Consider the following 26,045-nt stretch of genomic DNA (forward strand, 5'->3'; position numbering starts at 1 on the left):
CGGGCCTTGCATAGTAGGCTGAGAAGTGAGTTCTGGCTACTAGGTACGACATATATATATATATATATATATATATATATATATATATATATATATATATATATATATATATATATATATATATATATATATATATATATATATATATATTCTCACACAAAGTAAACGCATCCTGAGCAAACACGGTCACACTTAACTAGACACAGGGTACACACACAATGAATTTAATACTTTCAACCTCCCTGCATTGGACTGTTTGAGTTCAGCTTGGACAGGTCGCTTTTCAAATTAAACTTAGTATACCTCACCACTATGAAAGCCTGTCTTATAAATTCCCAGAGTTACGATTTCCTGTTCCTTTCATTCGGACTGGAGAGAGAGAGATACAATTTTTGAAACACTGAAAATGAAGGCAGATGTTATAAAGGAACGCGGAGTATAGTCTAGGATAATGTTTCATAGCTTCTCCAAAATAATTAAAAACAGAGAAACTCCTAGGTACGCAAGTGTTCTCTGAGTACACATGACAAGATGCTAGGGAATTAAGGTGCATGAATATCTAGGGATGCTAGGGATAAGGGTTCAGACTCTTGAGGCTCGGGAGTCTGAATATCTGACAACCGACTAGTGTGTTATGGTGTTAGGGTACGGCTCAGGAGATAGAGCTTGCTCTTGCAGGGACATTGATGCGAGTACATTTAGATGAGTACACTCACCCACACTCACACACTCAATCCTGCAACCCCAGGGTGACTATGCACCTCAGTGGTAAACAGTAAGTTGTCTTCCGTATGGATCATCTTCTGAAGCCTCAACAAGGAGCCATTCAGATGTCTAGATATGATACATATATATATATAATATATATATATATATATATATATATATATATATATATATATATATATATATATATATATATATATATATATATATATATATATATATATATATATATATATAACTGAAAAGCATGGGGTACGATAACACACTGAAAGATCTAACCCTCTCATCAGTGGAAGAGAGTAGAAACATGATCACAACGTACAAAATACTTGGTAATATATTAAAGCATTTTACACTTTTTTTTTTTAGCTGTCGTGTTTGAAATGTCAGCAAATTCTTGGTTTGGCCATGGGTAAAAAAAAAAAAACAGCCAGTGGTGATGTTAACGACAAATTTAACTGTGTTTTTGATTTTAGTGAAAAATAATTCAAAACTGACGCAATATATAATTCATATCAGGATACAGTTTTCAAGCCACTCGCTACATATTACACTTGTCAGCCATGGTCCACATGTCATATGTGCTTACAGTTCCTGGTTCACATCTGTTACCACGTCAGTTTTGCGCTCCTCTTCTCCCATGTCAGCTATGTTCTCCTCTGCTCTCAGGTCACCTCTGCTCTCCTCTTCTCTCAGGTCACCTATGTTCTCCTCTACTCTGAGGTCACCTCTGTTCTCCTCTCTTTCCAGCCAGACACTGCGACAAGCCAGCGTGATACAGGATGATGAGGGAACAGGGACAATATATAAGATGATCCGGAGACTCAAGAGAGCCATAACGCGAACGATACCCGGGAGAAATCTTAAAAATATATTTTGCAAGAGAGTAATGTTTAAAAAATATATATATATAAAGGAGGCCAGAAAGAAACGACAAAGCATTATAATACAAATTTCATGCAAGAATAGATGGAGATGTTCTTGGTATGTTTTTGTGTTGAATACGGGATGTATTTGTGTGATTGTTTATTGATATGGTGGCATATTTGTGTGTTTGTTTGATATGGTGGCATATTTGTGTGTGTTTGATATGGTGGCATATTTGTGTGTGTTTGATATGGTGGCATATTTGTGTGTGTTTGATATGGTGGCATATTTGTGTGTGTTTGATATGGTGGCATATTTGTGTGTGTTTGATATGGTGGCATATTTGTGTGTGTTTGATATGGTGGCATATTTGTGTGTGTTTGATATGGTGGCATATTTGGCATATAAAGCGATGGAGAGACTGACTAGAGAGAAGAAGCTGTGGTTCCCTGGAGGGAGTTAAACATAGACTGGCATAGCAGACAGATAATAACAGTGAACAAGACGGTCAATACAATTATCACTGTGAAGACTTTGGGTTCTAAGTGGCTGAAGATCAACACAGCAAACACCGAGGTTAAGCTGGAGAGGTGATGCATTAGGTAATTACAAATCTTTCAATTGATAACTAAATGGTGTAAGTCTTATCAGCCAACACAATGAAAATTAACCTTATGAGATAATGAAATGTTCCATCTTGGATTTAGGAACTAAACACAACGTCTGGAGGTGATATTCGAGACCCAGGAGCTGAAACACACCTGCTAATAAAAAACTCAAATCAATATAGAAAAATGTTGCAAGATAATCGTTCAAACATTAAAGCCTATTAAAACAAGCCAACATCTCGTTGCAATGCAACCTGTGCACGCGTACTGAGTGTGAATAAAAATGGGCCAAAGCATCTGCCCGATATAATTTCACTGAATGGCCGTCATCTGCAATACGGGGACCAAAAACTGAAGTCCAATTCGGCAGGCACATCCGAGTGTTTTCTCCCCACCAAGCAAAAAACAACAGCAATACCCGAGTGCAAAGAAACAACAAAGCGAATAGAAACATAGAAAGCAAATGGAGACAATGCCAAGAGATGCAGAGGGAAGGTTAGCAGCGGCCTCATGTACATCATTTAGGCCGGTAGCCGCGGCACAGAATGATGGGGCTTGTGCCTGGCCTCCTGGCAGGCAGGCAGGCAGGCAGGCAGGCAGGCAGGCAGGCAGGCAGGCAGGCAGGTACGCAGGCAGGCAGGCAGGGACGGAGGAAATGAGGCATGCAGGCAGGCAGGCAGAGACGGAGGGATGAGGCAGGAAGGCAGGCAGGCAGGCAGGGAAGTAGGTAGGGAGGGAGGCAGACAAGCAGGCAGGCAGGCAGGCAGGCAGGCAGGCAGGCAGGCAGGCAGGCAGGGAGGGAGATAACCTGCTTGTCTAGAAGAGTACGTGGCGTGAAGGGTACATTTTGAGAGGGGTTCCTATAGAGATGAAGGAGTGGGAGAGTGACGTCGGAGAGGTTGTTGGTAATGATGTTTAGAGGCCGTTGGTAATGGTGTTTATGCTACAGGAGAGGCTGTGTGGTGCTGGTGGTAACAGTGATGGTGGTAATAGTGGTGTTGATGGTGGTAATAGTGGTGTTGATGGTGCCGCTATTCTTACGTTTTGAGAAACATCTAATTTGTGCGATCATACACATTTAACCTATCGAGACCAATACATACTAATCTGAACACGCATATAAATTGAGTCACTTGTAGTGGCAGCAGAGCACTCAATTTATATACTTGTATCCAAAGCATATATATGAAGATGGCCTCACCAGTGAGTACAGGTCTCTTCCTCATCGTTGTCTTCCTCCTCTTCGTTCTTATCTTCCTTCTCACCTTCCTCCATTGAACGTTTTTTCTGTTCTAATAATTGTACAAAATGCACTACACAAACGTTCACGAAACAGGAGAGTTATCCCCCCCATTCAGTCCAGCAGCCTACCGGCATTCAAAAATATAGAATAGAACCAGTGAGCATTAGAGGTGCCATAGGCAAAATCAGAGAGCACTGTCTGAACATCAGAGGTCCACAGCTGTTCAATACTCTCCAAGCAAACATTAGAAATATTACTGGAACAAAGTTTGACTTCTTCAAGAGGCACTTAAATAAGGTCATGCAAGAAGTACCGGTCCAACTGGGCTTCTAGTGGTTATGTGGGCCTGCAGGCCGTTCCAAGCAACAGCCTGTTGGACCAAGTTATCACAAGACGAGGCTGGCCCCCAGGCCGGGCTCGAGAAGTAGAAGAACTCTCACGACCCTCTCCAAGTAAGATCCAGGTAAGATCCTCCCACCCTCAACACCAGCAGGTATTCAAGCCACCTTCCAACAGTAGCAAGCAGAGAGGTGGTCAGGGTTGGGGTACCACAGCGGTTGTGATAAGCATGCATACTTTCAAGAAGGACACTGTGACTTATATTACCCTCCCGCCCCCACCTCCCTCACATAGACCCCCCAACCCCCACACACCGCGCCTCAGTCTATCTCAAGCCTCTTTTTTTTCTAGTCCACACCTGCCATTCACTCACCCATCTTCCCCACATTTTCCTCGCCCACAGTCCTCCCCAACCCTCATCACAACGGCTCAGTTTTCACCTCCTCATAACCTCTTGGTCACCCACTCATCCAATGCCTCATAACGCCGCCTCGTCCAGCCCCTCCCTCTCATCCATTCCCCTCATCCCCTCCCCCCACTGACACTTCTAGGGTCTTGATAGATGAACAAATAAGAAGCCTTATTTGATAAGGCATCTTGATAGATCTGATAAGGCATCTTGATAGATCTGATAAGGCATCTTGATAAATCTGATAAAGCATCTTGATAGATCTGATAAGGCATCTTGATAGATCTGATTAGGCATCTTGATAGATCTGATAAGGCATTTTGATAGATCTGATTAGGCATCTTGATAGATCTGATAAGGCATCTTGATAGATCTGATAAGGCATCTCGATAGATCTGATAAGGCATCTTGATAGATCTGATAAGGCATCTTGATAGATCTGATAAGGCATCTTGATAGATCTGATAAGGCATCTTGATAGATCTGATAAGGCATCTTGATAGATCTGATAAGGCATCTTGATAGATTCATTATTTTCCTTTACTCGTCAAAACAGCTTCCGGCGATTTCTGAATTTGACTTTGGAAGGTTTGAACTCCGAAGTGCAATGGGAGAAAGGGGTGGACCCTTCACAGTGTTCAAGAGGGAACTGGATAAGCACCTCCAAAGGATACCTGATCAACCAGGCTGTGACTCATACGTCAGGCTGCGAGCAGCCGCGTCTAACAGCCTGGTTGATCAGTCTAGCAACCAGGAGGCCTGGTCGACGACCGGGCCGCGGGGACACTAAGCCCCGGAAGCACCTCAAGGTAACCTCAAGGTAAGGTGGCTGTGGCGCTTGCCGTGTGAGAGCGGAGCGGGGGTGGAGAACGAATACACCGCCGTACCCAGAGGTAACGAAAAACCCAAGAGGAAGCCCCTTCCCTCGAAACTATGCTAGGAATGACTGTCTTGAACAATAAGGGGTGTGTATATTAATGATAGAAGGGACATCTCTACTAAATACCCGAGGCCTTCAGTGCTGGCGTAAAGTGGAACATTAAAAAATGAACATAAATATAATATATGCACTACGTAGATAGGGTAAGAGTGATGGATTAATTAATGAAAGTGTAAATAGTTGGAGTAAGAATGAAAATATAGAGGAAGATAAGCATTCAGAGAGAGGGGGGAGGGGGAAGCAAGGAAGGATACTGGATAGTTGGGAAAGAGGAAAGAGATGATTAATAGGTGAAGAAAATGAGGGTGATAGAGATGGAGTGAGAGGCAAGAGGTAGGGACCATGCCTCACACTGCAGGCATGACGCATTGGCAGGCTGTTATTAGAGAGAGAGAGAGAGAGAGAGAGAGAGAGAGAGAGAGAGAGAGAGATGGAGGGAAAGAAGGGCATCAATGATTGGAGTTACAGAAGAAGCAAGGAAGAAGCGGGATGGATGGAAAGAGGGAGAGGTAGGGGAGGGATTGAGAGAGAGAGAGAGAGAGAGAGAGAGAGAGAGAGAGAGAGAGAGAGAGAGAGAGAGAGAGAGAGAGAGAGAGAGAGAGAGAGAGAGAGAGAGAGAGAGAGAGAGAGAGAGAGAGAGAGAGAGGAGGGGAGCGGGTTGATGAGACACGGAAAGGGGAGGATGCTACTTAGGATGGAAAGCAGAAAGAGAGGAAGGAACGGAGGGTGGTTACGGAAGAACACTATATGATATATTGACATTTTCTTGCCATAATTTACTAGAGGCGATGGAGGCGTGAACACATTGACTAAGTTACTCTCACTCTGTGTGTGAGTGTGTCGCTCACTCTCACTCTTATCCCTCACTCTCACTCTCATCCCTCACTCTCACTTTCACTTCTCACTCCCTCTCTCTCTTTCTCTCCCCATCACCCTAATATCCAGACACCAACTGACACATGGTCAAGGAAGTTCTCAACGTTATTACAAAATTTGCGTAACAAGAGAAACACACACACACACACACACACACACACACACACACACACACACACACACACACACACACCCTTCACAAACACACACGTGTGTGTGTGTGTGAAGGGAGAATGAATAGTGGGGCCGGTGACCGAGCGGACAGCATGCTGTACACGTGATCCTGTGGTCCCGGGTTCGATCCCGGATGCCAGCGAGAAACAATGGGCAGATTTTCTTTCACCCTATGCACCTGTTACCTAGCAGTAAATAGGTACCTGGGAGGTAGTCAGCTGTCACGGGCTGCTTCCTGTGTGTGTGTGGTGTTGAACAAAAATAGTAGTAGTAGTTAGAAACAGTTGATTGACAGTTGAGAGGCGGGCCGAAAGAGCAGAGCTCAACCCCCGCAAGCACAACTAGGCTAATACACACACACACACACATACACACACACACAGACACACACACACACACACACACACACACACACACACACACACACACACACACACACACACACACACACACACACACACACACACACACACACAAGGGGACGTACAGGGAGACTCCACCACATCACATTATTAGGAAGTGATGTGCTGGAGGCTGACTCCATACACAGTTTGAAGTGTAGATATGATAGAGCCCAGTAGGCTCAGCAATCTGTTCACCTGTTGATTGACGGTTGAGAGGCGGAACCAAAGAGCCAGAGCTCAACCCCCGCAAACACAACTAGGTGAAAGAACTAGAGATATAAATAAATTACAGAGATGCCAAAAGAACTGGCCGCTTAACCCTTCCAACATAACATGACAAGCTGTAACAGGGCAAGGAAGAAACTAAGGAGAACAGAACAGAAGGGAAGCACCACAAAATCTTCAAAATGGCAAGAAACAAAAGAATAAAGAGGGAAAAGAGAGGCAGACAGAGCAAGCAAAGAAACAGAAACATAAGCCTCCCCACAGCCACATGAGGAGGAGGAGGATATCCTTAATCGACCAGGTAATCAGACCGAGGGAAAAGGAGCGAGAGGATACATAGAAAATGACATTATGTTCGAAGTTCAAAATGGAAAGATCTAGGTCTACTACTACTGCTGCAGTTACTGTTACTAATGTTACTGCTGCTGGGGTGAGAGAGAGAGAGAGAGAGAGAGAGAGAGAGAGAGAGAGAGAGAGAGAGAGAGAGAGAGAGAGAGAGAGAGAGAGAGAGAGAGAGAGAGAGAGAGAGAGAGAGAGAGACAGACAGACAGACAGACAGACAGACAGACAGACATAAAGAGGGATAGGAGAAGACCAAGCCACATGTGAGACTAATGAGAAAGTAATTGCTCCCCTTTCACTGATTAAGTGGTGGGAGAGGCATTGAAATGGAACAAAATGAATGTGGGACAATAGTGATAAGAATGAGCGCACTGTAAGAGTGTTTCACGAGTTAATACGGGTAAAGGGTGAGAGTGAGTGAGAGTTAATGTGGGCACAAGGTGAGAGCGTTTGAGAGGCATTAAGAGTACACAGTCAGTGAGCATCACGTTTTCACAATATGACAAGCCAAAATCCTTCGAATATATTTAACTTACCATAATACCATGGCAGATACTCATAATCCGAGGAAGCGGACAAATGTAATTGTTTAAATTCAACAAAAGCACCTCATATTGGACGGTGCTGTCGCAAATGTTCAAAGTGAACTTTGAACATTTCTGGAACAGTGTTCCCCCCCTCACTTCCTTTGTTTAATACCAACCTCTCTAAATACTTCATCCGAGTAATATATATATATTAGTCTAATATATATATAATATATATATTAGTCTATATATTTTAGTTACGATGCTAATTAGCTTATTAGATGAAGTTTGGCTAGAGTAGGGTAGGTTTAACGTGGTTAGGATCAGTTAAGTCATGTGAAGTTTAGTTAGGTTAGGTTTGCTTAGACGAGGCACACCTCATCAATATTAAATTAGTTAAAAGCCTGGCAGACGATTTTTTCTCTTGCAGCAAGGTCAGACTTAGCTGAAATGCTGCTCTTACAAACAAAACTGTAAGGAATACACTCGGTCAAGACTTTTAACCGGCTAATCTTACCTACTACCCATTACACAAGATTGGTCTGGAGAGTATGTTATCGCTGTATGTATTGCCATCGACGATTCCCTTAAGCGATTAGGGAAGTAAGTGGTAAGGGTATATTAAGAGATTAGGTAAATAAAAAGGGCACTTAGTAAGAGATAAGAGGTTAAGTTTTCTTATTAGGTGTGAGAGTAGTTTTGACTCGGTCGTGAGGAATTGTGAGATGTTGTGCTTGAGACTTTGAACGACTGTGAGGAGTTATGGAGGATAATTATGGGGAAATGAGGGGTGTTTGTTATGAGTCATGATGGAATGTGAGGGGCTGATAACCTATGACGAGTTACAATGAGGCTGTAATGAGTTATGAGTAGGATGCGACAGACAATAAGGATTACAAAAGATGTAAGGGAAAAAACGACGAGATATGAGGGACAGGTGTGTGTGTGTGATTATGAGGAACTGTCGAGGGGTATGAGGGGACGTGACGAGGAGAGGGGAGTGTTGTGAGGCACTATTAGGATCAGTGTGGTGACGAGGGGGATAAGGCAGGTTAAAATAAGGGGCAATGAGAAGAGACCATGTAAAGGGGAGACTATAATTAAGGATTTAAATCCCCCTACAGCAATTGTTTAATCTGGTGGTCACAGCCAACCGCTCGCCTGTCTCTTTCTGTCCGTCTCTTTCCCCCTCACCCTATTTTTCTCCTTCAATTTCCTGCTCTCTTCACTGGCCTCCCTGTTGTTCTCCTCACCCTTCTCTTCACGATACTCCCATTCACACCCTTACTTTCACCTTACCACCTTTCTGACATACCTTCATCAGCCTTCAGTTTCTTCCCCCTTCATTCATCTCTTTCCCTTCATTCATCTCTTCCCATCCTTACCATTATTCTTATCTTTCCCCTGCCCTGCCAGTCACCTTTCTCGTTGCTCCCTTATCACCATAGTTAGCTTGGGAAGGTAAATCCCACCCTTAAATTAGTGGGGATGATTGCAAGTTGTGTGTAAACCTAAAGGAGCTTGCTTCACACACACACACACACACACACACACACACACACACACACACACACACACACACACACACACACACACACACACACACACACACACACACACACACACACACACACACACACACACACACACACACAGATCCTTGCAGCCGAGTGGACAGCGCTCTGGGATCGTAGTCCTAACGGAAGGGAACGCTACACAGAAGGGAATCACCCAATGCCTTCTAAGGGCTGACGTAGGGGATCGAATACTTTTGTGAATGAAGAGAGTCCTATACAACTTCAATAAAAATATATTTAATAATTTTTAATTAAATAAGAGGAGGAGGGGGGGGGGAGGAAGTTTGTCTTTTGTGAGTACAAATGAACGTCAACAAAGGTAATAAGATGTGAAGGATGTCACTACAGGTGTTACAGGCTTTTCATGTGTTGCATTTATTAGACGCAGAGATGTGCTGGTGTTACGGGTGACGTAAATCCTTTAGAGTCTGAGATGTGGAGATGTAAAGATGTTTTTTTTCAGGGATATTCCTGCGCGGGCCCTAAGCCTCTGGCTGGCCCACTAAGTGTTGCTTGTTTCTGTTTTACTTGGGCGGAGTATGAGTATTTATTACTCGTATGGTCGCTTCAGTGAGATTTTGCCAAATGTGTTTAACAACTTCTTCTGCTCTGTTGAATCTAAGTTGAAATCTTAATGGGTTTGTAACTGTGCAAGATGTGTGTTAACAGAAGCTAATGGCGGTACAAATGTACGAAACCACAAACCCTCTTGACCTAACAGCCCAAAAATTAAGGGCAAGAATTAACACCCTGCCTCCCCTCATTACAACCCCCCCCCCTAAGTTGCCCTCGCTACACTATATTCACCCCTCACTCTACCCTTACCATACAGCCCGTCCTCTTAAGAACAAATCCACAAGAGCCGTGACGAGGATTCGAACCTACGTCTGAGAGCATCCCAGACGCTGCTTTAATCGATCCTCTTGTTTTGGTAGTACTTATAGTAACGATGAGGACCATAGGACATATATCGACGTACAACGCAATTAGAAAGTAGAATTCTGTACTACAGAATTTGAACAAACTGGAAAAGGTTTTGTATTTACGTTTCAATAACAACCTAAACTACCCTAACCTAGCCATCCTAGGCCTAATACACGCTATCTGATGCCTAATATAGTACATATGTGTGCTATACTAGACCTAGGAATATTTAAGTTTATTTTTAGCTTCATTTTCTTCGGACTCGATATAGTGAATAGCATCAAATTTTACTATCTAACTGCTTAGTACGTCAATGTTTGTACTATGGTGCACACAGTTACAAAAACTACCATCTACCCTAGAGGATGGGTTATCTTGAGGTTATCTTGAGATGATTTCGGGGCCTTTTTAGTGTCCCCACGGCCCGGTCCTCGACCAGGCCTCCACCCCCAGGAAGCAGCCCGTGACAGCTGACTAACACCCAGGTACCTATTGTGCACCATAACAGGGAGCTGGTCGGCCGAGCGGACAGCACGCTGGACTTGTGATCCTGTGGTCCTGGGTTCGATCCCAGGCGCCGGCGAGAAACAATGGGCATAGTTTCTTTCACCCTATGCCCCTGTTACCTAGCAGTAAAATAGGTACCTGGGTGTTAGTCAGTTGTCACGGGCTGCTTCCTGGGGGTTGAGGCCTGGTCGGGGACCGGGCCGCGGGGACACTAAAAAAAAAGCCCCGAAATCATCTCAAGATAACCTCAAGATAACCTCCAACACTGACAGTGAATACCAGCATTATCCTCACGTTAATAAGACTTTATCAAAATCCTCAGATTAGGCAAAATTGTAATTTGGTCAATAAAGATGTTAATAATAATAATCCAACTCATACATGCCCCTGACTCTTACAGAGCCACACTACCCTCGGTAATGCACCATTTCCCACTCCCTCTCCCACTCACTCCACCAAAAATTCCCACTCCCCCACCAACACCATCCTTTCTTCCCCGCCACTGCCCACCCCGGGGAGAATTAAGGAAGTTAATCTTGGGAATGTGTCCCTGGCCGTAGGTACGTTAAGACAGGCCGGCTGTAAAGTTACCAAGGACGGTGACCCCGGCTACCTTCTGCTGGTGGGGGGGTTTAGTTCCCATGGTAAAGCTTCTCTCTGAGGAGTCCAGGTAACGGCATTGATTTTTTTTTTAGATATAAACAAGAGTTGTTACATTCTTGTAGAGCCACTAGTACGCGTAGCGTTTCGGGCAGGTCCCTGGAATACGATCCCCTGCCGCGAAGAATCGTTTTTTCATCCAAGTACACATTTTACTGTTGCGTTAAACAGAGGCTACAGTTAAGGAATTGCGCCCAGTAAATCCTCCCCGGCCAGGATACGAACCCATGACATAGCGCTCGCGGAACGCCAGGCGAGTGTCTTACCACTACACCACGGAGACTGTACAAATGATGACAGTACTGATGATGGTACACTTGACGTTACCAGTGGTTTATGCTGTTGATGTTGCTACTGGTTTCCCAAACACGTACAAACAAACACACTGGAAACGGTTTGTTTAAACAAACTGTGCACACACAGAGGGGAGCCCCGTGGTTGAGGTGAGGGAGGGGGGGGGTGGTTATCACTTGCGGGGGAGTGGACAGCGTTCTGGAGTTGTAGTCCTAAGGGCCCGGTTCGATCCCCGGTCGAGGCAGAAACAAATGGGGCAGAGTTTCTTTCACCCCTTGATGCTCCTGTTCACCTAGCAGTAAATAGGTAACTGAGAGTTAGACAGCTGGTACGGGCTGCTTCCTGGGGATGTGTGTGTGTGTGTGTGTGTGTGCAGAGAGAAATATATGTAGGAGACATTAGAGGAAAAATAAATTTGGCTATAAAGGCGGGGTTCAAGAGCTAATAGCTCGATTCTGCAGACGCAAATAGTAAAATACACGAACATGCAGGCGATGAGTCACAATAACGTGGCTGAAGTATGTTGACGAGACCACACACTAGAAAGTGAAAGTACGACAACGTTTCGGTCCGTCCTGGACCATTCTCAAGTCATAATCGACTTGAGAATGGTCCAGGACGGACCGAAACGTTGTCGTCCCTTCACTTTCTAGTGTTTTGTCTGGTCAACATACACGTAAATGTTTTCCTTTGTTTTCCGTAATCTAAACCCTATCCTATCCTCTCTAATCTCTGGCTTACAACTTCCTACCAGGCCTTTCAGCTGGTCGTAATCAACTATGACAAAACTTTCGGACAACAGATTATTTCTTGAATGATACGAGACCGGACTGTATCAGAGTTAGGCCCGGACCGCTTCTGAGAGAGATGGGAGAGACAGAGAGAAGGAGAGGGGGAAGAGGGGAGAGAAAAAAAGAGAGGAGAGAAGGAAACAGAGAGAGACATTTTTTTCTTGAGCTAAGATCTTCACTTTTAGGCTTACGTCTATTCTCTCTTTATGCAGATGTCTTCGGAAGCTACGCATGAATAGCATCCTTCTCAAAACACACACACGCACGCACACACACACACACACACACACACACACACACACACACACACACACACACACACACAAACACACAAGCACACACACACACACGCATGTGCTTACAGGGGCCTCGCGACTGACTGGACAGCGCTCTGAAGTCGTAATCCTAAGGATCCGGGTTCGATCCCCGGCAGAAGCAGGAAACAAATGGGCAAAGTTTCTTTCGCCCTTTTGCCCCTGTTCACCTAGCAGTAAATAGGTACCTGGAAGTTAGACAGCTGCTACGGGCTGCTTCCTGGGGATGTGTACTCACACAGTTGTGCTTGCGTGGGGTTGAGCTTCGGCTCTTTGGTCAAACAGTGTGTGTGTGTGTGTGTGTGTGTGTGTGTGTGTGTGTGCGCGCGCGCGTGTAAGAGAAATATATGTAGTTGATATAATAGAAGGGAATTATCAAGGGAACGCACCAAACCATGACGACTATATAGCACTTGGAATGGGTCAGGATAAGGATTTGGGATGGGACGGGGAAAGAAGGAATGGTTTGCCCAACCACTTGGACGGTCGGGGATTGAACGCCAACCTGCATGCAGCGAGACCGTCGCTCTACCGTCCAGCCCAAGTGGTTGAGAAGATATAATAGAGGAACAAAAAACTGGTTAGCAAGGCGGTGTTTAAGACCTAATAGCCCGATTCTGCAGATACAGATAGTAAATACAAATAGTAAATACACTCACACGCACGCATATACACCTCTTCATTCATCCCAAACACTGAAGGCCCATCTCTCATGGCTGCCTACCCGCCCAGCCTCTTTCTCATCCTCAACGGGCGGGGAACGACTACACCACTTCCTATGGAGACAGAAATCAATGATGTCACCAACATTTTAACTCCCTCTTACCCAGGGAGGCATGAAGTGTCTTCGGGAAAATGCCAGCGCCCGAGACCATTTCACGGGAGTCATATATAGCTCAAAGTAACGAGTTCCCGTACGCCTGTTGCCATTGCCTTGCAGCACCTCCTTGCAACAAAGACAGAAGAAAAAAATTAACAAAAAAAGAGGGGAAAGTTTGGACATTTCCGGTGCTAACGAGGCGGGGAATAAGGCAACAGGAAGAGAAAGAAGAAGAAGATGAAGAAAAGGGGAAAGAAAAGCGCTGAGGAATATTCGGCATCTAAAATTTTGCTCTTCCAAGGTGATAGCCTGAGTTTGGGGGAATAAATAACTCCCTTCTTGACATATTTTGTCTTCACGTGCCATCCCCGACTTCCAGGATACAGCTTCAGGTCTCAATGTACCATCCACAACCTCCAGGATCCAGCTTCAGGTCTCAATGTACCATCCACGACCTCCAGGTTCCAGCCTCAGGTCTCCATGTCATCCACGACCTTTAGGATCTTGCTTCAGGTCTCCATGTAACATGCACGACCTCCAGGATTCACCCTCAGGTCTCCATGTGTCCTCCTCGACCTCCAGGATCCAGCTTTAGGTCTCAATGTACCATCCACAACCTCCAGGATCCAGCTTCAGGTCTCCATGTGTCATCCCCGACCTCCAGGATCCCGCTTTAGGTCTCAATGTACCATCCACAACCTCAAGGTTCCAGCCTTAGATCTCCATGGACCATCCACGACCTCCAGGTTCCAGCTTCAGGTTTCCATGTACCATCCACGACCTCCAGAATCCAGCTTCAGGTTTCCATGTACCATCCACGACCTCCAGGATCCAGCTCCCGCTCCCGATGAAAAGATGAGGCAACGGAAGGAAAGAAGTATTATAAGATTTAAAAGCAGTAAGAGAGGCAGAAACAATAACAGTAACTTCTCTAGTAGTTGAATTGACAGTAATAAAAGTAGTAGTGGTAGTAAAAGCAGAACTATTAATGATAGAAGCAGCAGGAAATAAGCAGGAAAGACCAAGGCAAAGTTGTATACAAAGTTTAAAAAATGACTCGTATTACATCTCAACACGGAACCCCTTCCTACACCATTTAGATCCCAACCCTCACTCTATAGTCTCAAATTTTACAAATCTAAATTTTAAAATGTTACAAATTCTACATTGTGGCCACGTAGCCTCGTACTAGTCTAACACGGATAGTATACTACGTTTGGAAGTTTGTCTTGTCTATTTACATATATTCCTCTGATGTTATCCTGTTGAAGTGTGCCTTCTGTGACCTGTAGACTACTTCCAGATCCTGTATTTTTTTACTTGAATAATAGCCTTTCCCTCGTCTTATTTTGACCCAGTGGTCTCCATACATACCACCAATCTCATCGCCTTGCACATCATTGAACTTAATTCGAGTAGCCATTTTTCAGACTGGGTCTTAAGCTTGTAGAGTTCCCTCCAAAGCATTCAGCAGTCGTCCTATATTCTGACTTATCTCATCAGTTCTCCAGTGCCCGCAAACAGTTAAGTTAATTCAGTTCAGAAGATCAGTATAGTTCATATTACTGATTGTTACCTCTCTCTATTTTGATCTGTCGTCTCTCACTATTACTCTCTGTTTTCTGTTGGATAGGTATTCTTTCACCTAGTTACCCCCTGTAAGCGTCTCAATATTGCATAGAAATCACCAGTTTCTCCTGACTATCGTCATTGTTTCAGAGAATTGTAGTAGTCAGTTTAGAAACCTTCTCTTATATTGACCCATGTTGCTTTGTTGCAAAACTTATCCACTGAAGGTGTTCCACAAACTTCGTCCTCATTAATCTCTTCAGGAATGCATTTCAGTGATACAAGTCTAAAGTTTAGTTCCTCTTGTCTATCCTGTTTCTTTGATGAAAACAGAAAATAATTATATTTTTACATATTCTCTTATTCCCCAAATGATCCAATTGATCTTTCTCAATTGAATGAATATCAATGCTGTAGGAATACATGTCTTTATTTAAATCATGGGATATTAAGAATCCCATTATCTAAGTAAGATAATGGGATTCCCATTAGTGAGATAAATGTGTATCAATGATCCTACTCAAATCGCCCTTTAACTGATCAATCAGATCAGTTAATTTCTTCATGACATATATTTCTTCATGATTTGACACACACACACACATTATATATATATATATATATATATATATATATATATATATATATATATATATATATATATATATATATATATTTATATATATATATATATATATATATATATATATATATATATATATATATATATATATGCAGAATAATCACATATGAAAAATAGAAAATGCTTAACGCGTTTTCGGCTAATTCGCCTTCATCAGAGCAAAGTAGAATGAGGATAAGATTGCTGATCAGACCTTATATCCGCCTGGGCAGATCACCTGACCACCAAAAATAAGTGGAGGAAAGGAATTATAAGAAAGAAGGTAATTGCAGAAGGCCTATTGGCCCATACAAGGCAGCTCCTATTAATATCTCCAAGTGCCATACGTGTTTAAATGATTGCTATATTGTTTTGACGTGCTATATTGAGGCTTAAATAGGGATCCAACTTGTACATACCGGGGCTCACATTAAGGCTGTTGTTACAATGTTTGATCAGAGCAGACTCGATCACGTTTCGTTCAACAAAATCCTTACTTTTAACAATACATTTTGCCCCTGTGAAGTCGATAGAATGATTACATAAACTGGAATGTAAATACAATGCACTGGATTGCTGGGCTGTACGAATAGCGTATGAATGCTGTTTTAAACGTGAGGAAAGAGTTTTACCTGTCATTTTCTATTTTTCATATGTGATTATTCTGCATACTTGGATCAGTGTTTTTGTGATCATTGTTGCATATATATATATATATATATATATATATATATATATATATATATATATATATATATATATATATATATATATATATATATATATATATATATTTCATTGAATATGACCGCATATTCTGTATTTATTATTTTCTGGTTTAGGGCTTCTATCCCTCTAACTATTTTCTTAGCATCAGGGCTTAATTGGAATAGGAGTTCTCCAAAACTCATTTTCGTACTTTTAAGGTGAAGAAAAGAAGTGATTTACTATAGAGTGTATTACACTTATTTGTATAATTTGCACGACGTTTCGAACCTCCATGGTTCATTCTCAAGTGAACAATCTTACAATACTAGTTGATTTTATACCCGCATTAGGTCAGGTGATAATAAAATGAAGGTGAAAACATGGGGGGATACATAAGGGATAAACATAGGGGCTGCAGAAGGCTTATTGGCCCATACGGGGCATCTCCTATCTAAACACAAAGATTAATCCAGTGTTTAGATAGGAGATGCCTCGTATGGGCCAATAAGCCTTCTGCAGCCCCTATGTTTATCCCTTATGTATCCCCCCATGTTTTTCACCTTCATTGTATTATCACCTGACCTAATGCGGGTATAAAATCAACTAGTATTGTAAGATTGTTCACTTGAGAATGAACCATGGAGGTTCGAAACGTCGTGCAAATTATACAAATAAGTGTAATACACTCTATAGTAAATCACTTCTTTTCTTCACCTTAAAAGTACGAAAATGAGTTTTGGAGAACTCCTATTCCAATTAAGCCCTGATGCTAAGAAAATAGTTAGAGGGATAGAAGCCCTAAACCAGAAAATAATAAATACAGAATATGCGGTCATATTCAATGAAACATGTTTGAAAGAAAACCTGCTGCCAGTATACACCAATATATATATATATATATATATATATATATATATATATATATATATATATATATATATATATATATATATATATATATATATATATATATATGTATATATATATATATATATATATATATATATACATATACATATTAACTGATCATATATATATGTATATATATATATATATATATATATATATACATATACATATTAACTGATCATATATATATGTATATATATATATATATATATATATATATATATATATATATATATATATATATATACTTTTGAGTGAGGTGGGAAGGGTGATGTGGCATTACATTTGAGTGAGGTGGGAAGGATGATGTGGCATTAGAGGATATTAATAGGGTATTAAAAGTATCAACAAAAGACAGAACACGAAACAATGGATATTGAATAGAAGTGTTTGTAGAAAGCCTATTGGTCCATATTTCTTGAAGCTTCTATATTGGAGCGGAGTCTTGAGGTGGGTAGAATATAGTTGTGCAATAATTGGCTGTTGATTGCTGGTGTTGACTTCTTGATGTGTAGTGCCTCGCAAACGTCAAGCCGCCTGCTATCGCTGTATCTATCGATGATTTCTGTGTTGTTTACTAGGATTTCTCTGGCGATGGTTTGGTTATGGGAAGAGATTATATGTTCCTTAATGGAGCCCTGTTGTTTATGCATCGTTAAACGCCTAGAAAGAGATGTTGTTGTCTTGCCTATATACTGGGTTTTTTGGAGCTTACAGTCCCCAAGTGGGCATTTGAAGGCATAGACGACGTTAGTCTCTTTTAAAGCGTTCTGTTTCGTGTCTGGAGAGTTTCTCATGAGTAGGCTGGCCGTTTTTCTGGTTTTATAGTAAATCGTCAGTTTTATAGTAAATCAAATATATATATATATATATATATATATATATATATATATATATATATATATATATATATATATATATATATATATATTAGCCAAAGTGTCGAATTGAATTTAAAATGTTATTCTTAATCCTTGGATTGGCTACATACTTCAAGATGTCATTAACTAGACTAATTACCACAATTTTAGCACTCTGACCCTGGATGATGATCAGTACTGACCCCTCGGATGCCGCATCAGCTTTGACTCCGGAGACTTGAAAAGCTTTGACTCGGGGATGCTTGACAAGAACTTTAACGAAAACATTTTGTGATTTTAAAGGAAATTGAAACGTATAAGAACGCTAAATTTGCAAAGTTTAGTTTAGGGATTTCAGTTTGCTATTTATTTTGTCAATAATAAAAAATTCAGAATAACTGCAAGGATCTCAGATTTTTTGTAGACAATAAATCACACTAATTACAAAAGCATTCCGAATTCCTTGCTGAATAAAATACTTGAAAAATTCAGTAATAATACTAAATACTCAAACAGCAACTACTTTCCTTGGGATATTTAACCAATATGCTGAGCAGCATCTCTGGCGACAATTAATTATTTGAGGATCTAATGAAAAATGCTTAATATTATAGGTCGTGTTCCTTTGGGATATTACTCGGTCACGTTTAATGTCTGGGAGTCTCGTTCCAGCCCGTCCACTTGAACGTTCACAACGTCACTAAACTGTTTTACTAAATTACCCGAAACTAACTTAACCGAGGACTCAAGAATGGAAAACGGGACATCATATCAATTTTGCGAGTCGCTCTGATTTTTTTTGTGAGTGATTTTTTGGGTTTAGGTGAATTTATCATGATGGTATCTATACTTAAGTGAAATGCTTCCTGGAATCTCCGTATATACTCCCATTCTTACGTCTTCCCGTCCCCCCTTTCTCCTTTCCCGTTACTCTCTTCCACTCTCCCATTCCCCTCCTCTCCCGTCATCTTCACTAATTCCTCAGTCTCATCCTCCCTATCACCCTCTCCTCTTCCCTTCCTCAACCACTCTCTCCCTCGCGCTTGTGCCAGTAATACTTGTCGCTTCTGTCTCCCTCGCTCCTACCTTATTTTGGCCGTTATCGCAATATTTATTTAGTTTTCTCCCTCCACCATCATCGTAATATTTATCGGTGCTGTCCTTTTGCCTTACGTTGGTCGTTATCGAGATATTTATCTCGTTCACTCTCCTCGTAGACGATATTCTCTTTTATTCTAACATGTTATATATTTAGCTTTGTTCCATCCGGTCAATTCCACTAATGTTCGTCTCTCTCTCTCTCTCTCTTGCTTTTTTCTAGCGCTCTCTCACTTGCTCTTTTCCTTTGCACTAACTACTGGCTCTCTCATTCTTTTTTATTTTAACTAAGACTAGGTTTCATAAAGGCTGTCAAATGACGTACCTAGTGAAACTGCAAGCAAGAGCTGTTATTCTACCTCAGCTCATATGAAGCCTGCTCCTAGTGACTCATTTATTTCATGAGAATGTACCTTGAAACTATCACATACGGAACTATCATAAGGGCACTATCATATAAGGAACTCTCTCTCTCTCTCTCTCTCTCTCTCTCTCTCTCTCTCTCTCTCTCTCTCTCTCTCTCTCTCTCTCTCTCTCTCTCTCTCTCTCTCTCTCCTTCCTCGCTATAATTATCTAGTGTATTGCCTCTCTCCTCTTCCTTTATCCATAATCATAACTATAATTTCCGTTCTCCACGCCGCCTTACCTTCGCTGCGAAGCCTTGACACTTCCGATTCACTTCCTCTATACAAAAACTCCCTTCTTTACAAGCATCTAAATTCTCGCTTATTTTTCCGGTGTAATTTGCTTTTGTTTTACAAACACTGCGTTATATATATATATATATATATATATATATATGTATGAATTTTTTACTGATACCATATTAATAATGAGATTTAGGATGATATAGATTACAAATAATAGAGATCTTAAGATAACGAGTAAAGATACTAATAATACTGATAACAATACACAGATACACCATATTAACGTGATGCATCAATGAGAAAATCCGTAGGAGCCGCGATAAGGATTCGAACACTTGGGAGTACCCAGTGCAGAGGTTCGAATCCTCATTACGGCTCCAACGGATTTTCTTAATACTCTTCTATATGAAGATTAAGGCGATTATTATAATTCTAATAATTATTATAATAGTGATAAAAGTATACATAATGCAAGTAAGAAAAAAAGTTTTCGTGTTTTGAGCGTCTTTTTCGTTTATTATAGAAACTTTCTTTTAGGATATTATTATCTCTCGGAATGCTGTTATTTTTGGGGATTTTCATCATCGCAAATTCTCAAATTTGATCTATTCTGCATTATGTGCCTCTGTAACCCTTGCCACTACCGCCCACAAGATGGGTATGGGGTGCATAATAAATGAACTAAACTAAAATTGATCTATTCTGTGTCATACGGTGATAAAAAAGAATATATTAATAGGTAAAATACTTATTAATAAACTAGATATGGGTGATTCTTTGAATTAATTTTCCTATATTAACAAAGTTAAAGTGTGATTTAATGACAGCATTAAACTGACAAATTTTTGTTAATCATTTTATGTTATTCTTTTTATCCATAAACTAAAACTTGAAGAGAAACTTAACAGACGCTTGCACGAGTTAAAAATAAATGACATAACTGTTAGTTACAATTTGTTTTATATCTGGACCCTCCTCGGTAGGGAGCCGGTCGGCCGAGCGGACAGTACGCTGGACTTGTGATCCTATGGTCCCGGGGTCGATCCCGGGAGCCGGCGAGAAACAATGGGCAGAGTTTCTTTCACCCTATGCCCCTGTTACCTAGCAGTAAAATAGGTACCTGAATGTTAGTCAGCTGTCACGGGCTGCTGCCAGGGGGTGGAGGCCTGGTCGAGGACCAGGGGACACTAAAAAAGCCCCGAAATCATCTCAAGATAACCTCAAGATAACCTCCCCAGAATGTGTTTCCTAAAACACACAAGTACCGTGCTTCAATTCTTCCTATTTTAATTACTACTGACACTTTAAACTGTTATTTGGCAACGATGTTTTGTTCACGATTTAAATCCTTCGACAATTAACCAGTTTACAAACAAAAATTTATTTCACTCTGCTAAGAATATGCTCAATTTGGGCCCCAATTAAATGGTCGTCATGTTCAATATTTCACTAAAAGAATTTATATTTGGAATAATAATTTGTCTTCTGAATCGGATGATATTGTTTCTTTAAATAAAAATTAAAATGACAACTCCAGCTTGTCATTTAAAACATTTTTTGTTTATAAAAACAAAAATGGGAAAAAGCAGATGTTGTAGTTATGGGATCATTCTAGTCTCTAATTTAGCTATTGTTTTTTATAACACTGAAAATATTTGGATTGATTGACGCGATGTGATTTTTTTTTTAACTTTTATTGATGATATATATTTGTACAACATATTACTATAATGAAACATGCAAGTTAAGACAACACATTACAGAAACAAAACATACAAAAAAACAGGAATAGGCTTGATTACTTTCAACATTATTACTAAAATATTAACTGCTTAAATTTATTAAATAAACAGAAGAATGTGAACATTGTGGCATGAGACATATAATTCGGGGCATCAGCTGTAAGCAAACAAAAAAATATTAGTGGGCTCGAAAATTGTATCTAACCACCCCAGTGCTATAACTCTAGGCCTAGATGGCAAGAGCCAATTTGTCAGAAAGGCCCTTTTTTGTTTTTAGGCCAGTTTTATTTCACTGAAATACGATGCAATCAAATACTGATATAGTATTACGAAATTAAGTTCGATGAAAAATAATACCCTTCTCCTTCTCTCTCTCTAACACTAATCACAAGGCACCTGAACACTGCTCTAAACTGGCCCAAACTTATGCGAGCCACGGCACTAACCTCTTGCACAATGCGCATGCCCCGAGAATCTAATAACACCGCTCCCATATTTTGGGAGAAATCCTTTACGGTGGACGAATTTACAGCAACGGGCTAAGCTACTTTCTCAGGTGCAGTTTGATTAATCTGAGGACAGTTTACAGTAGAGGGATCTGAAGACAGTTTACAGTAGAGGGATCTGAGGACAATTTACAGTAGAGGGATCTGAAGACAGTTTACAGTAGAGGGATCTGAAGACAGTTTACAGTAGAGGGATCTGAGGACAGTTTACAGTAGAGGGATCTGAGGACAGTTTACAGTAGAGGGATCTGAGGACAGTTTACAGTAGAGGGATCTGAGGACAGTATACAGTAGAGGGATCTGAGGACAGTATACAGTAGAGGGATCTGAGGACAGTATACAGTAGAGGGATCTGAGGACAGTTTACAGTAGAGGGATCTGAGGACAGTTTACAGTAGAGGGATCTGAGGACAGTATACAGTAGAGGGATCTGAGGACAGTATACAGTAGAGGGATCTGAGGACAGTATACTGTAGAGGGATCTGAGGACAGTATACAGTAGAGGGATCTGAGGACAGTATACAGTAGAGGGATCTGAGGACAGTATACAGTAGAGGGATCTGAGGACAGTATACAGTAGAGGGATCTGAGGACAGTATACAGTTGAGGGATCTGAGGACAGTATACAGTAGAGGGATCTGAGGACAGTATACAGTTGAGGGATCTGAGGACAGTTTACAGTAGAGGGATCTGAGGACAGTTTACAGTAGAGGGATCTGAGGACAGTATACAGTAGAGGGATCTGAGGACAGTATACAGTAGAGGGATCTGAGGACAGTTTACAGTAGAGGGATCTGAGGACAGTATACAGTAGAGGGATCTGAGGACAGTATACAGTAGAGGGATCTGAGGACAGTTTACAGTAGAGGGATCTGAGGACAGTATACAGTAGAGGGATCTGAGGACAGTATACAGTAGAGGGATCTGAGGACAGTATACAGTAGAGGGATCTGAGGACAGTATACAGTAGAGGGATCTGAGGACAGTTTACAGTAGAGGGATCTGAGGACAGTATACAGTAGAGGGATCTGAGGACAGTATACAGTAGAGGGATCTGAGGACAGTATACAGTAGAGGGATCTGAGGACAGTATACAGTAGAGGGATCTGAGGACAGTATACAGTAGAGGGATCTGAGGACAGTTTACAGTAGAGGGATCTGAGGACAGTATACAGTAGAGGGATCTGAGGACAGTTTACAGTAGAGGGATCTGAGGACAGTATACAGTAGAGGGATCTGAGGACAGTTTACAGTAGAGGGATCTGAGGACAGTATACAGTAGAGGGATTGTTGTAGTCTTCATGTCAACCTCGTTATGTTTTCATTTTTTTTAACTCCTTCTCTTAATTCTTTTTATACTTTTTTAACATTCATTTTTGTTGTTTTAAACTTTATATAGTGTTCTAGTCTTCTTTATATTCCTTATTCTTTTAATATATATATTTTATCTGTTCTTGAAACTCTTTTTTCATGATATTATTTTATCTTCTCTGCTTTCTTATCATTTTCCTCTTTTCTTTCTTCTTCTACCTCATTCTTCTTCTTTTTCTATTTATACCTCTCTTTCGCGTCCCCTTCATCCGCAGGATCACTATCACTATCACAAACTAGTGATGGTGATCCACTACCAAACCATTTCTCGCCACTACACTACAGCTGTCACTACCACTATACTACACCCGTCACTATTACAACCATACCACACAATATCAATCAACCATCCCCTCCTCCAACCCATCTACCAGAGTAAGACTACACTCACCACATCAAAACCATTTCACCAGAGCCCCACCACAACCACCACCACGTCAACCACACCACCCCCGCCTCACCTGTATGTGTATACCTAACCATCTCACCAACCTCTCCGTACCTCAGTTACAGTCCCGCTCCTATGCCAGGTAAGTCCACTACGGGCTCACCATAGCCCGTGCTACTTGGAACATTCTGTGTCGAGTAGCTGAATCTAAAATAACAACATTAACCCCTCCGCAGCACCCCAACAAACATACGATACAACTCCATTATAACCACTCACAAACCCTGAACTAATTACTGGACCTATAAAGAGCCTCTCCTCCCTTGAATGTCACTGAGGATAAATTCGGCCGTGGCAACAAATCCGCCTGTGCCAACCTTACAATGGCGATTGTCTCCGATAAAAACAAACACACGAATTATCTGTGGCAATAAAGAATGAATAATAATCCTAGTGGAATAACAGGGATTATCTGGTGGCACTTGGTTGGCGGGCTGCTGTAATGGAGAAATATAATGCCTCTCACTTGGCGGAGTTGGCGGTGTTGGTAGAGGTAAACTTGGTGGTGTGGGCGATGTGTACCGGGTAAATTGTACCGGTTAAAGTGTACCTGTTAGATGCAGCTGACAACTTATTATGGTCACCAAAACACCCATCAGAAAATAAAATAGTTGACCTCAAACTTACCTCGTATGTTATATTTAAGATAAATGATGTGCATTATGTTTAACAACCAAAGCAGCCTCCTCCCATACATTTATACTGAAGGTATTAATATTGTAATGGATTATTACAAGCAGTAAATCAAATTTACATGGACATACCACCTCATAAACATGTAATAACTATGTAACTATCTCATGTGTTAAATCCATCTACATCACCGCCTGTGTTATGATTATGCTATTGGGGTAATATTGTGATTATTACGTAACTATTGAATTATGTGATTAATATGTATAGTTATCAACAATTTTGTATGTTTAGTTATATGAATAATGCAATGGTATGCAGTTAAATTTGTATGTGTTGTGCTTCATGTGGTTATTCACTATTTCGATCAGCGTGACATGGGGCTTCATAAACTATGACATATAATATGTTTATATATATATATATATATATATATATATATATATATATATATATATATATATATATATATATATATATTGTCTGAATAAATGTCTTCATATAAAGTCAGCCGAAGAAACTTTGATAGTTCGATCGTCGGCTGGAAAGCTGGACACCGGACGGGTCCCTTTGATATCTTCGGTTCTTGTCCTGGACAACAGCTGTGGCACTGACTTTCGACGGCGACTTCGACTGTTGTCCGGGACCTCGACTTTTGATAGTGACTGAGGCCTCGACGTTCGGATGAGACTTGGCTCTTCGGCTGTGACCTCGACCTTCAGCTGGGACCTTAACTGACTCTATATTATAACCTAGACCCTCGGCTGTGTGACTCTGAGTAGTGTCCAAAGCCATTCCAATACAGTAAGGATTTGGAGATAGCGTCAAATCAGCTCTGAAAGAATGAAGAGGCAGTTCTCACACTGAACCCAATTCTATGACAACATAATGTTTTGATATCATATTTACCTGACATCATGCTCTGATATCATATTTACCTAACATTATCATCTGATATCATATTTACTTGACAACATAATGCTCTGATATATTTAACGACAAATAATCCCGTGATGACATATTTCAATTATATGACAATGCAATGAACATATAATTAATTTGCTGATAAAATAATACTATGATAGTATGTCGAACCGACAACATATTACTCCTGATATCTTTGCTCTGACCCCACATTAATGCGATAACATTGTTCTAACAACATATTTCTGTGACAACATATTGCCCTGACAATATATGGCTTTGGCAACATGTTATACACTGTCAACATACTATTCTGACAACATACAGTACAGACAAAATACCGTACTTACAACATAGTGTATTGACATACCTATTCTAACAGCATACTGTATTGACAGCACACTATACTGACACCACATATCGGCCGCATACTACAAT

This window comes from Procambarus clarkii, chromosome 7, assembly GCF_040958095.1.
Source record: "Procambarus clarkii isolate CNS0578487 chromosome 7, FALCON_Pclarkii_2.0, whole genome shotgun sequence".
NCBI classification, from domain to species: domain Eukaryota; kingdom Metazoa; phylum Arthropoda; class Malacostraca; order Decapoda; family Cambaridae; genus Procambarus; species Procambarus clarkii.